The 14,675-nt window shown below is 44.5% G+C and overlaps 1 protein-coding gene across 6 annotated transcripts in view; it reads right to left on the minus strand.

The window, feature by feature from the left end:
• The window catches only part of DAO (D-amino acid oxidase), an 83,717-nt gene that overhangs the window by 42,222 nt on the left and 26,820 nt on the right, over positions 1-14,675 (minus strand). The window lies entirely within an intron of this gene.

Genomic DNA, 14,675 nt, shown 5'->3' on the forward strand with positions numbered 1-14,675 from the left:
CGCCTGCGCACACCCCTCTCCGTGACGTCTTCTACGACCGGCGTCACCGACGATGACGATCTTCCGTCTGCGCCCGCCGCGTCACCCGATCCTCGCCCGACGTCTCTTCCGGCGGCCACCGTCGATGCCGGTCCTGCGCGGTCTTCACCTTCCGCTCCCTCGGATGCAGCGACGAGCGGCAATTCGAAACACCTCCGGAGCCAATCTTCGCCGCCATCTTCTCCCGCCCGCTCGATCAGTCTTCTTAAGAGGCTCATCTCGGCTGAGGTAAGCGGGGGCGCCTAACTCCTCTCTTCTGTCTTCGTCCAGGAAAGCCGCCGCTGTCGTCTTCTTCCCCGAAACCGCCTGCTGGAACTACCGACAGTGGAAAAACGCTACCGCTGACGATGATTCTTCCCGAAAGCCGATTCTGGAACCGCTGGAACCGCTGGGCTGTCTTCCTTCTTCGCTGCTTGACCGACGGAGTGACGGCTCATCTGTGAGGGGATCCTTAAATGGGTCCTCTTGAACCCCTTCAGCCAATCAACTTGAACTTCTTCACAGGCGGGAGAAACCGGCTCAGACAGGTCAGGGGCTTATTCTCCCTAGATACTCAAGTACACTAACTAAACCCTATAGCCAATCAGCTTACATTAAACTCTGACAGGCTCTAAACTGCCTGACAACTTAAATTCTGCCTATTCCTTCTCCTAAGCTATCCTCACCTGCCACTACCCCATGAATAAAAGGGGCCATTCGTCCCCTTTTCTTTTCATTCTACCTAAAACTCATACTTCAGCTTTTAGTTGATTCTAAAGTTCAACACCCACCTGTTCCTATATCCCTCAAGAACTCTGTCATGGAGTTCCAAGGCAAGCACACCCGCTGACATTATTAGAAGGGGGCCCTCTCCCCCTCTTCCTCCGAGATTTGTAATCAAAATTATAACTAAAAGGAAAAACTTTCTTTTTTTTTAGTTTTAGACAGAATGGAGAAGGATTGGAACGGTTGTCAGTTTTTATTGCTGTCTATGCCCCCATTAAACAGATTCACTCCCGTGTCCTGTTTGCCATTATCATTGAAAGTGAAAGTAAAAGAAAAAGAAAATCCCAAATTTTGGCTTGTCCCCAGAAAATTATTAGGAATGGAAATCTTCCAATGGGGACACTAGTTCTGCTGACCTGGAGGTCTCCAAGGAATTCCCTTAAAAATGGCAGTAAACCGCAAAAAAATAAAATAGGCACCGGGTAGCTTAGGTCACAATGTGCTAGTATCCATCGCATACCCGTACATTATGACAAACTTACCTGAAAAGGAAGCCTTCCAGCGGCGCGTTGTCACCGCTGTAGGTGCTTGCATCTTCACCCGGTCTTCCTTCCAGGTTTGCGGGCTTCAGCGATATGAATGGCCAAGCCAGCAATCACGTCACTCCTGCACATGCCTGGGAGTCACTGGTTAAGACACGGCTCTGAAGGTACGGCATCGGTATGCACCTAAAAGTACCAGTATCCTTTCGAGCGCATGCGCCGGGGACATCACCGGCTGCATCTAAAAGTAAATATCCCCTAAACGGTGTACTTTTCGAAGATATTTGCTGTACTTATAGGTAAGCCTTAGTATAGGTGTACCTATAGGTGAACAATCATACAAGGGAGTTTACTCTCATTTCTTGTTTGGCTATAGGACAGGAAGTGAAGGGAACTCTCTACAATGGGACACAAATGGCGGGAACAAAAAAAAATTTGACAGGGGTTATAGCCCTCCATTACTCTATTAAAAAAAAGAATTTGCCTATAGTTCTACTTTAATGTTCCTTTATAGAGAATGTAGGTACACATGTTGACGTGTTACATTATAAAGCTGACTGAGTACAATGCAAATGCTATATAACCAACTTCAAAGAAATAACCATCTTCCAACATGTCCCACGTTGTCCCCTCATACCTTTCCCTAGTTTTCTGTGCCACTGACAGGTGTGGTGAGCTCATATCTTCACAAAAAAAAATATGGAGAAAATCAGAATTCTCTTAACAAAAAAAAAAAAAACGGTACACTGTCCTGTTAAGACCCATCTGCTCTGATCCACTTACTACAGAATCAGTAGCAGATGAGCCCAGGCAGCACTCCCAGAGGCCGATAGGAGAAAAAACCAAGTCTGAATGTCTAACCTCCAGTAACATACACCACTGGAGGGGAGCAAGTCTTTACTATACAAGAGAAAACTGTCAGGACTGCACAGAGAGGGAGAGAAGCCAGTACCTACGCCGGTTTTCTAAGATGCTTTGTTCGCGCTATTGCTTGGTGACTGGCAGTCACTATCCCATGCCACTGCATCTCCCGCCCTCTTTGACATTATCCACCGCCGCTCTCAGACTGATAACAAAGCCAGGAGAGCAGTGCGGCCCACTGCTTATACAAGATAGGAAAATCCCCAAGGGAGATGCCAATGGTGACATTGTAGGGCCCGCTAATACCACACCAATTCCAACTCCAGGAGAGGCTGAACCTGGAGGGGAAGGTGTGACAGGGGGTATATACTTGCAGCAACCAAAGTACTTACCAATTGCAATAAACAGGTCGCCTGGAGCATGACTAAAAAAGTAAAATTCTTTAGTTGGGGAGTGGCTGTCTTTTATTTAGCTACGGAGAGGTGGTCCTGCGGGTTCCATCTGAGGCATTAAAGAGGAAGTAAACTTCCTTCTCTTGCTTTTACCTATAGGTAAGCCTTTTTATAGTGTAAATATCTCCTAAAGGTGCACCGTTTAGGAGATATATACATTGCATGCAGCCAGTGACATCCAGCCCCGGACGCATGGAGTTCAATGGGGCTTTTTTTTTTTATTTAGAGGCTCTAATAGGCTGCACAGGAGTGACATCATCGTGGCTCTGGCCAGTCACAGAGCCGGAGTCCGTGAACCCGGAAGCAAGACGAGTGAAGATGGAGGCGCCTGCAGCGCTGACTTCTCAGTGTGAGAGGACTGCGTCTTCAGGTAAGTGTACATAATGTGATAGTATGCAGTGCAAACTTGCACATCATTTCTTTACCCCACAGGTCCCCTCCCCCAAAAAAAAATCTCTAGCGGTTTACAACCGCTTTAAGCCATTGTGTGCTGATGTTCCGGGTAGGGCCAGAAGAAAACATTTACCGGAGCTCCTGTATGCACATTTTATACAAATATCTATAAACATTTGCTGAAGTTATTGTATGAACTTTTAAAAGATGTATCTATAAACTATGTGTGTTTCTAAGGGCTCTTTCACACGGTCCGCCTCCGTCGGCGGACTCCGTGCTGCTCAGCGGAGATTGATCCGCCGATCCCCGCTGAGCAGGTGGATGACAGCTCTGTCTCCGCTCTGTGTGCGGAGAGGGAGGTATCAAAGCCCCACTGCTCTCTATGGCGGAATTGGATGAGAGCGGACCGCCTGTCCGCTCTCATCCGATCCCCTGGATGGATGGAAAATAGGGTTTCCATCCGTCTGGATTTCACGGACAGGATCGGATGCGGATGGCAGCGAGTGTCAGCGGACATGTCTCCGCTGACATCTGCTGCCCCATAGGGATGCATGGAGGATCGGATCAGGTCCGCCTAAAAAACTGACAAGCGGATCTGATCGGATCGTTTGTGTGAAAGGGCCCTAAGTGTCTTTAGATACAAAGTTATACATAAAAGTAACTATGCATCGCATACTAGCACATTATGACAGACTTCTCTGAAAACAAAGCCCTCCAGCAGCGCACTGTCAAAGCTGAGGGTGCTTCCATCTTCACCCGGTCTTCTTTCTGGGTTCACAGGCTTTGGCGGGAGTCGCTGTTTATGGCCATTCCGTTCCTTCAGAGTGCATGCACCAGTTGACGTCACTGGCTGCAACTAAAGTAAATATCTTCTAAACAGTGCAGGTTTAGGAGATATTTACTGTTCCTATAGGTAAACCTTATTAAAGGCTTACCTATAGGTAAAAATCATACATGGGAGTTTACTCCCACTTTAAGATGCAAGGAAAATCTCCTTCGCAAGTTCAAGGTCTGCAACTTGGCTGGGCAGGGAATCAAGTCAGTTCAACTAATAAAGCATGCGGAAATGTGCATTCTGACATCAGGGTACTGTCTGTGCCTCCACCTATTTACCAGGGGCTATGTTAGTCACCCATGACTCAGAGTAAAAGATGGCTTGTTATCAGCAGAATATATTAACTTCCTATTACAACTGCATGAGTATACATTCTAAGCTTCTGTTCATTTAAATCAATGCATGGGTCTTTAACCAGTTTTGGACAGGAAGATTTTCCCCCTAATGACCAGACCATTTTTTGCGTTTTGCCACTGCGTTATTTTAACGGACAATTGCGCGGTCGTGCAACGCTGTACCCAAATAAAATTGATGTCCTTTTTTTCACACAAATAGAGCTTTCTTTTGGTGGTATTTGATCACCTGTGTGATTTTTATTTTTTGCACTATAAACAAAAAAACAGCAACAATTCTGAAAAAAAAAAAAAAAACCACAAAAAACTATATTTTTCACTTTCTGCTATATAACATTCCCAAAAAAAAAAAAATCAAATTTTTTCATAGATGTAGGCCAATTTTCTATTTTGCTACATATTTTTGGTAAAAAAAAATCCCAATAAGTATATTTTGATTGGTTTGTGCAAAAGTTATTGCGTCTACTAACTAGTGGAAAGATTTAAGGAATTTTTATTTATTTATTTTTTACTAGTAATGGCAGTGATCAGCAATTTTTAGTGAGACCGCCACAGATCGGATCCCTAACTGACATTTTTGACACTTTTGGGGGACCAGTGACATTACTATAGTAATTAGTGCTAAAAATATGCACTGTTACTGTAATAATGACACTGAAAGGGAAGGGGTTAACCCAGGGGCGATCAAAGGGTTAAGTGTAAGCCTAGGGGGTGCTTTCTAACTGTGAGGGGGATGGGCTTGTGAAAATCAATACAGAGACCTGTGTTCCTAAATAGGAGGAACACGGGAGCTCTGCATTGATTCCAGAGAGAACAACGGTCTGCTGTGTTTACAACAGCAGACCGCCATTCTCTATTCATGGGGAACGCTTGCGGGTGCCCGGCGGCAATCGGGGCCGCTGGCTCCGCGGATCGGCTTCACCGCTGGCGAGGCGGCGCGCATGCCCCCAGGATCGCTCCCGCAGACTGTGGTACAGGTACGGCGATTCGCGGGAACCCGCCGACCTGCCGCCGTATAACTGCGACGGCTGGTCTGCAAGTGGTAAAAAAAATTTTCTTTTGTGTTTTACCTATATAAACTTCTGTTTGGTATTGAAGGAAATAGTTATTTCTAAATAAAATGTATAAACTGATTGGCCTCTAATCAAACAGGTACTAGAGTTAGGCCTCATGCACACTGGGCATAAAAAATACCACTTATACAGGCATTTGCAATTTTCTTTCTTTCAGTCAGTAGAAGCAAATCTATGCTTGCCTATGTGCCCATGTACAATTCGGCGTTTACAGGTGTAGCACTATTCTTTTCACTCTCTGCAGCTACTGGAGTATGATGGCACCACCTGTATAGTATTTAGGAGCAGAGTCTTTATAACCTGTGTGATCAGGACAGGAGTTCTAACAAGCGCTAGTGCCTGCACTCAATTGGGGCTTGTGAATAGCAAGTGAAATCCTAACTGAGAAATATATCATCCACATAGACACTAATCCACACAGCATTGTATTTGAAAGTCCATGTATTGAAGAAATAACATTCAGTGAACCGTCTAACATAAGATATTTTCCAAACAGGAACATGAAATCATTAACAGTCTCTATGTATGTCTCAGTGAGGGGAGGCTGCAGCTACTTACAGTCTGTGCTCTCAGCAGAAATCCAGCAATATGTGCTCTCTCCTTTCCACCCCTACCCAAAAATCCTTGCCGGTGTTCTATCAGAATACCACTACCTATCAGATTGTGCAACCAGAAGTGACATTAAGACGAGAACAACTCACTGCGCATGCATTCCAACATGGTCGTTATGCCTTCCAATAGGTTTTCTTATGTGACAGAACACGAAACATCGGCGGACATCTTCTTACACCCATGCAAGTCTTGAGTTTTACATTTATTTTAGCAGTAAACTCACCTTATAGACTGAAGTAGAGTATTTCACCGCAACGGAGTGAAATAGTCTATTTCACTATATAATCAGTTTGTCGCTGGGCAGTGTGGGGTGTACCAAGATGGCCGTCCCCACCTTCTACTTGCAGGGCTCTCGCTAAATGTACTATATTACAATAATAATGGAAATGTAATTATGTTATTCAGTCTATAAAGGTAAGTTTACTGCTTATAAATGGAAACGCACCAAAACATGCCTTAACATGCCTAAACACATGTACAGTATGTTTTATAGGAGCGTTTTGTATGCTGTTTTTTTCTACCAACGGTTCTGGCATTTTTTCTGCTGTCTAGTGTGCATGAATCCTTACAGCCCATTCACACTGGTCTGACTTGGACTGCGACTTGGTCAGCCTGACAAGTCGCGGTCCGTCGCGTCCCTTAGTGTAGTACAGGAACGGTTCTAATAGGAGCGACACAAGTTGCTCCGACTTAGAAAAAGGGTCCTGTACTACTTCGAGGCGACCTGGAGCGACTTGCATAGACATTCATTTTATGAAGTCCGTGCAAGTCGCGCCGAAGTCACGCTGCACGCGACTTCACAGGTCCCCCCGAAGTCGGATCCGACATCGTGTGAACGGAGTCTTAAAGTGATTGTAAAGTCTCGTTTTTTTTTGTTTTTGTTTTTTTTCAAATAACAAACATATTATACTTACCTCCTCTGTACAATTGATTTTGCACAGAACAGCCCAGATCCTCCTCTTCTCGGGTCCCGCTTCTGGGCTCCTGGCCTCCCCTCTTGTCGAGTTCCCCCATAGCAAACAGCTTGCTATGGGGGCACCCGAGCCGAGCTGCAGCTCTATGTGTCTATGCAGACACAGAGCCGCCGTTTGGCCTGCCCCCTCTCTCCCCTGATTGGCTAACTGACTTTGATTGACAGCCACAGTCTCAGCCAATCAGGAGGGAGAGCCCCGGATGGCTGAGGGATTCGTGGACATCGCTGGAGAGAGATAGGGCACAGGTAAGTATTAGGGGGAGCGGGGGAAGCTGGTACACCCAGAAGGTTTTTTATCTTAATGCATAGAATGCATTAGGATAAAAAACCTTCCTGCCCTTTCAACCCCTTTAGGGCCCCGTTATTACTGCTTCGCTTCAAAACTGTGCTTTTGAGGTGTTTGTGGTGTGGTTTTTAAAGGACACGTGACTCTAAAACTGCTCCAAAAACGCTGTGGGGCATTTTTGAGGCTCTTTTGAGGTGCTTCCTAGTCATTTCATTTGAGAGGGGCGTTTATAGGGAGCTTTTTAGCTCTCCAAACAAGCTCTAAAGATGCTGCATGCAGGATTTTTTTTTCACTGCACTGCCAGCGCACTGCCCCAGTGTGAAAGCATTCATTTATTTTAATGGAAAGCATTTTCTTGAGATTTTCAGGCGCTTTTTTTTTTTTTTTTAACGCAAAAGCACTTGAAAAACTCCTCAGTGTGAAAGGGCTATAATGTGCATGAGCTTATATAACTGTGACAAGAGCCTTAAAGTGGTTCTTCTGTAAAGACCAGGGTGGATTTAATTTAAAACAAGTCGATTTTAATCACGTTTAAATCATGATTAAAATCACTAGTAAAAAGGCTTCATTTAAATCAACTCGATTTAAATCATCATTTTTTTATAGAGCAATTGTCATCTCTGTCCCGCAGCGGCTCCACATCTGACATGCTGTTGACTTACCGACAGTCCCATTCCATTTAATGGGACGGCTGGTGATGCAGCAGTGTCACAACAAGGTGAGGGACTTGGCGGCAGCAGGTGAGTGGATGCCCGCTAACATGATGGATCTGAAATGACAGGTGCTCTTTAAAGGCCCGTACACACGTACCGATCGTCGGCATACAAACGTCGGCGGACGAAAGATCTGCCGATTGTACGCTTGTTAGTATGGTGCCTCCGACAGCTGTCTGCGCACATTCTGCGGACAAGAGTCTTTCTTGCAAACATAAAAATTTTTGTATGCCGACACCAGAACGGACGATTGTTCGCCAGTCAGTACAGAATTCTGCCGACAGACCGCAGATTTGCAAGACTGGGCATGCTCAGAAAATAAAAAACACAGGGAAAGTTAACCATCACATGACATCACTTCTGCAGTCGGCTGTAGTCGGCGGACAAAATTCTTGGGCAGTCTTTGCACTTTTCAACAGACATCGACATCCCGGGGACAAAAGACGAACATTTGTATGACGACGATCGGTACGTGTGTACGGGGCTTAAAAGAGAGCACTCATTCTTGCTGATAGTGTAAAATTGTGTGAGTGGATCAATGCAGTCGCAGAGCTTGGATTCATTGAATGAGCTTACCAAAAATGTAAATATTGCAGAATATATAGCCTCGTCCCAATACTACTGCTACATAGCTCCATATCATGTTGAATAAACTAAATAAAGAATAAACTAGGAAACCATCCTCAGAAATACCGTGGCATGCTGGCCCTCCTGCGCGAACCGCCGTAGGTATACGTCGGTGGCGCACCTTGTGGCGCGCTCCCACCCTCACTCGGCAGCGGGGACACTGATGCAAGGGGCAGTCGGCTCCGTCGTTTCCCGCTGAAAAGTAAAGTAAACACAGCTGACCGTTCTTCTCTCTGGAATGATCACAGAGCGCCTGTAATCCTTCTATATAGGAACACAGGTCTCTGTAATAATTTCACAAGCCCGCCCCCATAAAGTTAGAAACACACCCCTAGGTACACATTTAACCCTTTGATCCCCTTCCCTGCCAATGGCATTATTACAGTAACAGTGCATATTTTTAATATTTACATTAAAAATGACATAAATTTTTCCCGTAGTTAGTAGTAATGTGGGATCTATTGCTGCTGGGAGGGATCTACTATTGAGGGAGAAGTCTATTGATGCTGACTACTGGAAGATCTATCATTGCTGGGGTGGATCTAATTTGCTGGGCAGAGGTATTGTTGGTGGGGGATCTATAGTTGCTAAGAGAGATCTATTGTTGTTGGGGGGTGTATTGTTTGTGGGGGGTCTATTGCTGCTGACTGCAGGACATTTTTTTTACTGCTTTGCTTGTAATCAGTAAAAAATTACATACAAATTATGTAGCACCGCAAAATGATACTTGGTTCTGAATTTTCCAAAAGGGGTTATACTGGGAGGTGGGTAGAGGGTGGAACCAAGGGACGGTGCTCAGAGGTGGGTAGGAGGTGGAGAAAAGGGGTGACTCAGTAGGGAGTACCTGCACCTATTCTCTAAGAAAAATAGCCCTGTATACATGTAGCACTACCCCCTAGAGGACTGCTGAGAATTACACTTTCTGGATTCCCCTGGGTTACCCTAAGCAACTGATAGCAGATAAACAGCAATGAAAGTCTTTGGATCAGTCAATAGTCCATCCAGGAGATGTTGTTTTTGTGGGTTTTTTTTTTTTGGAACTTGGATAGGAGAAGGGATGAGTGGGATACTTCAACTATTAACTATTCACAGTCTTGAGGACAGCTAACTATAGAATGTGGCTAGGCCGCTGCTTCACCTTGCCACTGAAGTGAAGATACTTTAAAGGTTCCTGCTTGGTTATTCTCTTCAGGGTTCTAACTTGGCACCCCCTTTACTCTCAATGCCTGTGTGCTGACACCCGTCCACTGACTCTAGCCTCTGGAGTGGTCCCCTTCCCCGCAGACCCCTGGGCAAGTTGTTCTGTACTCACTGACACGGTTGCCTCCAACTCCACTAGTCAGCTTCCACTGGACCCCTGGGTTCAACCACGCTTTCTGGTTCACTAGGCCGACTGTCTGTGACCATCTTCCACAGCTTCAGAAAAGAAGAAAGCTGTCACCCTCCTTCTGGGACTTGGCTTCCCACCCAAAGACACCCTGCCACATGTGTCCTAAGCTTTTATAGGATATCCCAGAATGCACCACTTGTCTGTGCCAGCCCACTGAGACAGCTACAAAAGCCTGTGTGTCACTGACTGGGTTTACTCCACTGTCCAACAGGCCTCACTATTGGACACAGTGGGGACACTCCCTCAGCCCAGATGAATCACACATCAGACACACTGAACAGGCCTAAAGGCCCGTACACACGTACCGATCGTCGGCATACAAACGTCGGTGGACGAAGGATCTGCCGATTGTACGCGTGTTAGTATGGTGCCTCCGACAGATGTCTGCGCACAATCCGCGGACAAAAGTCTTTCTTGCAAACATGAAAATTTTTGTATGCCGACACCAGAACGGACGATTGTTCGCCTGTCAGTACACAATTCGGCCGACAGACCGCAGATTTGCAAGACTGGGCATGCTCAGAAAATAGAAAACACAGGGAAAGTTAACCATTACATGACATCACTTCTGCAGTCGGCAAACAAAATTCTTGTGCTGTCCTTGTGCTGTCTTTGCACTTTTCAGCAGACACCGACATCCCGGGGAGAAAAGAGGAACATTTGTATGCCAACCATCGGTACGTGTGTACGGGGCTTTACTAGTGATCATGCTCCCCTGATAAGCAGAGTGCAGCTATATTTTGCCTGCTGCTCTCCTGATAGGCAGGCAGAGCCAAAACTACTCTCCCTACCTAGCACCTATCTAGGAGGGTGCTACATACATATATTTAAAGCGCTGCGTAAATTGATGGCGCTATATAAGTACTTCTAATAAATAATAATAATGGATAAACTTATTTTTGGTATATTTAATTTTATGGTATGTAAATCAAACCAAAATGAGGGACTACTGTAGAAGACAGGGAGACAGAGGGACTTTCTTCCAAAAGAAGCTCTCCCCCACTGTAAATACATGGTACTTTCAGGTATGCAGAAATACACTATATTACCAAACGTATTGGGCCGAATTTTAATGGCATCCGAGTCTTAGTCCGTAGGGTTCAATATTGAGTTGGCCCACCCCTTGCAGCAATAACAGCCTCAACTCTTCTGGGAAGTCTGTCCACAAGGTTTAGGAGTGTGTCTATGGAAATTTGTGAGGTCAGGCACTGATGTTGGACGAGATGGCCTGGCTCGCAGTCTCCACTCAAATTCATCCCAAAGATGTTCTATCGGGTTGGGGTCAGGACTCTGTGCAGGCCAGTCAAGTTCCTCCACCCCAAACTCACTTATCCATCTCTTATGGACCCACAAAGTGGGGAGCATGAAATTGTCCAAAATGTCTTGGTTTGCTGACGCCTTAAGAGTTCCCTTCACTGAATCTAAGGGGCCAAACCCAATCCCTGAAAAACAACCCAACACCATAATCACCCCTCCAGCAAATAATTTGGGCCAGTGCACAAAGCAAGGTCCATAAAGACATGGATGAGCATGGGGCGGAGGAACTTGACTGGCCTGCACAGAGTTCTGACCTTAACTCGACAGAACACCTTTGGGATGAATTAGAGCACAGACTGCAAGAGAGGTCTTCTCTCCAACATCAGTGCCTGACCTCACAAATGGGCTTCTGAAAGAATGGTCAAACATTCCCCTAGAGACACACTCCTAAACCTTGTGGACAGCCTTCCCAGAAGAGTTGAAGCTGTTATAGCTGCAAAGGGTGGGCCGACTCAATATTGAACCCTACGGACTAAGAGTGGGATGCCATTAAAGTTCATGCGTGTGTAAAGGCAGGCGTCCCAATACTTTTGGTAATATAGTGTATATGATCTCCTACCAGGATTGGAGATTTTATTTAGCAACGATTTCTATAGATTTCTAAGGAGGAACTATATGCACCCTCTACTGCATTCATTCATTACTATAACTGAGTATTAATAACCTGAAAACCTCCCATTCTCCACGTCCCATTGGCTCATTTTAAAAAAGCATAATTCTGCATGGTGAAATTAGCTAAATCTGGACAGGAAAATGTCATTTGATTCAAGTTATTCACATCACGTGATACTTCCGCAAAACCTTTTTTAGTTTTAGATTCGGTGGGGAAGATTTTCAATTGTCGAGTGTGATCCTCTCAGGAAGATTAGCCTTCATTTCATTAGTTATTACATACAGTATATTGTACATATCTAAAATTAAATACATAAACCAAAGATCCCTTTGAATTTCTTAAAGTTTTGAAAACAGTACACTAATTGTTATATCACCATGTTATATTTCTCAGTTAACATGCATGAATCCATGCCGACAGCTGTATACTATGATATAATCAGGTTAAAAAATAACACGTCTATCGAGTTCAACCATACGTGGCGTTCTAGCATTTATCACACATGCCATTTTCCCACACTAAACTATTTACAAGATATTAAACTTTTTGTATGCTCTGTGTCTAAAAATGCAAAAAATAAAAAAAGCAAATAGAAAATACTGACCCACTAAACACTTCAGACATGATGGATTTGTTTTTTTCTCAGAAGTTTGTATGTGACAGATAGCAAATGAACAAGTCACTTTATAGGACATAGACCTAACAGCTAACCAAAGCAGGATACACACTATACAATTTTCTTTAGATTTTTTAGATCTACCAAAACCATATAATATGAGGTCAGCCCTAAACACATTATATTTGTATGCATTCAGGCAGGCCTTTGCACTACATAGTTGAAGTTTAAGTATGCTCCGCTTTTTAACTTTTACCTACAGGTAAGCCTATAATAAGGCTTACCTGTAGGTAAAATTAATATCGGTTTAGGAGATATTCACCCTGCATGCAGCCGCTGACACCAGTGGCGCATGCGCTCTGAAGATCCGGCGGCATGCGCGGGATTGACGTCATCACAGCTCCGGCCACTCACAGAGTCGGAGCTGCCGAACCCGGAAGAGGTGCCAAGGGAACAGGACAGCTCCCTTAGCAGTGTCCAGGCAACTGTGTGGGGGCTTCGTTCTAAGGTAAGTATTTCATAATGTGCTAGTATGCGATGCATACTAGCACATTATGCCATTAGCGCTGCCCTAGATAGCAATAATAAAGTGCCAAGTGCAAAATTAGCAATACATAATTAACAACAAATGTGCATAATCAACAATGTGACAATAATAAATAATATATAAAAAATAGTCCTCTTATGATCAGCAAATAAATGGTCCTTGTGATAATAAAGTACTCGTGCTATGAATCAGGTATTCTTCTAATTATCAGTAAATAAGTCCTTTTGATAAAAAAGTGCCTGTGCTGTAAATCAAATAATGTACAGATCACTCCGTGCTCCCCTCTTGTGTCCCCACTCACCAAACAGATGGGGAAGCAGAGCATATATTGCGTTTCAGCATAAAATGACGCCCAGGAGGAGGGGCGAAACGCGTCAAGCAGGAATCTAGCGTCATACGTCATTTCCGGTTGTTGGAACGCACCGGACGTCACATCCGGTTGGTGTTGGAACGCACGCTGTAGAGGTGCTCTGCAAACGGATCGATACAGGCATATTGCATTTTGTGTATGTAAGTGGATTATTTGTTGTTATTTTAATAAATATTTACAATTTTACGTTATGGAGATCTCTTTCTGATTATATATATTCAAACTGTGGAATCACCACTGGGAAAACCTTCCACTGAAAGATAAAACAGCAAAGAAAGACTCTCAATGCTGAAACGCAATATATGCCCTGCTTCCCCATCTGTTTGGTGAGTGGGGACACAAGAGGGGAGCATGGAAGGTCCTCCCAGTGGTGATTCCCGATTCGAATATATATAATCAGAAAGAGATCTCCATAGCGTAAAATTGTAAATATTGATTAAAATAACAACAAATAATCCACTTACATACACAAAGTGCAATATGCCTGTATCGATCCGTTTGCAGAGCGCCGCTACGGAGTGCATTCCAACACCAACCGGATGTGACGTCCGGTGCATTCCAACAACTGGAAATGCTCTGATTCCCCATCTGTTTGGTGAGTGGGGACACAAGAGGGGAGCACGGAGTGATCTGCACATTATTTGATTTACAGCACGGGCACTTTTTTATCAAAAGGACTTATTTGCTGATAATTATAAAAATACCTGATTCATAGCACGAGCACTTTATTATCACAAGGACCATTTATTTGCTGATCATAAGAGGACTATTTTTTTTATATATTATTTATTATTGTCACATTGTTGATTATGCACATTTGTTGTTAATTATGTACTGTATTGCTAATTTTGCACTTGGCACTTTATTATTGCTATCTAGAGCAGCGCTGATACACACATTGTTTACTAAAAGGACCCACTGGTGTATTAAGGTTTTGTGCTGCCCTAGGCTTGACTAAACTTGTGCACCCCCTAATTTAAATATAACCCACCCCTTCCTGTAAAGGCCACACCCCCTTCCTGTTTATGACCCGCCCTGTCATCTGTAAACCACAGACCACAGCCACAGTCTATCAGTGCCCATCAGTGCAGCCTCATCAGTTCCCATAAGTTCAGCCTCATCAGTGCAGCCTCATAAGTGCAGCCTTATCAGTGCCCATCAGTGCAGCCTTATCAGTGCCCATCAGTGCAGCATATCAGTGCTGCCTTATTAGTGATTTGCCTCCTGGAGCCTGCCCTCCAGCCCAATTCGCCCCATAAGACTGGCACTATACTAAAAGTGTAGCACAAGTCGGTGGGGACCCCTTTTGTGTGGGAGCTGGGAGTAGGCTGTTTTTTTTTTTAATGTGGGGTGCAGCT

This window comes from Pelophylax lessonae (assembly GCF_965119305.1).
Source record: "Pelophylax lessonae genome assembly, chromosome: 1".
NCBI lineage: Eukaryota > Metazoa > Chordata > Amphibia > Anura > Ranidae > Pelophylax > Pelophylax lessonae.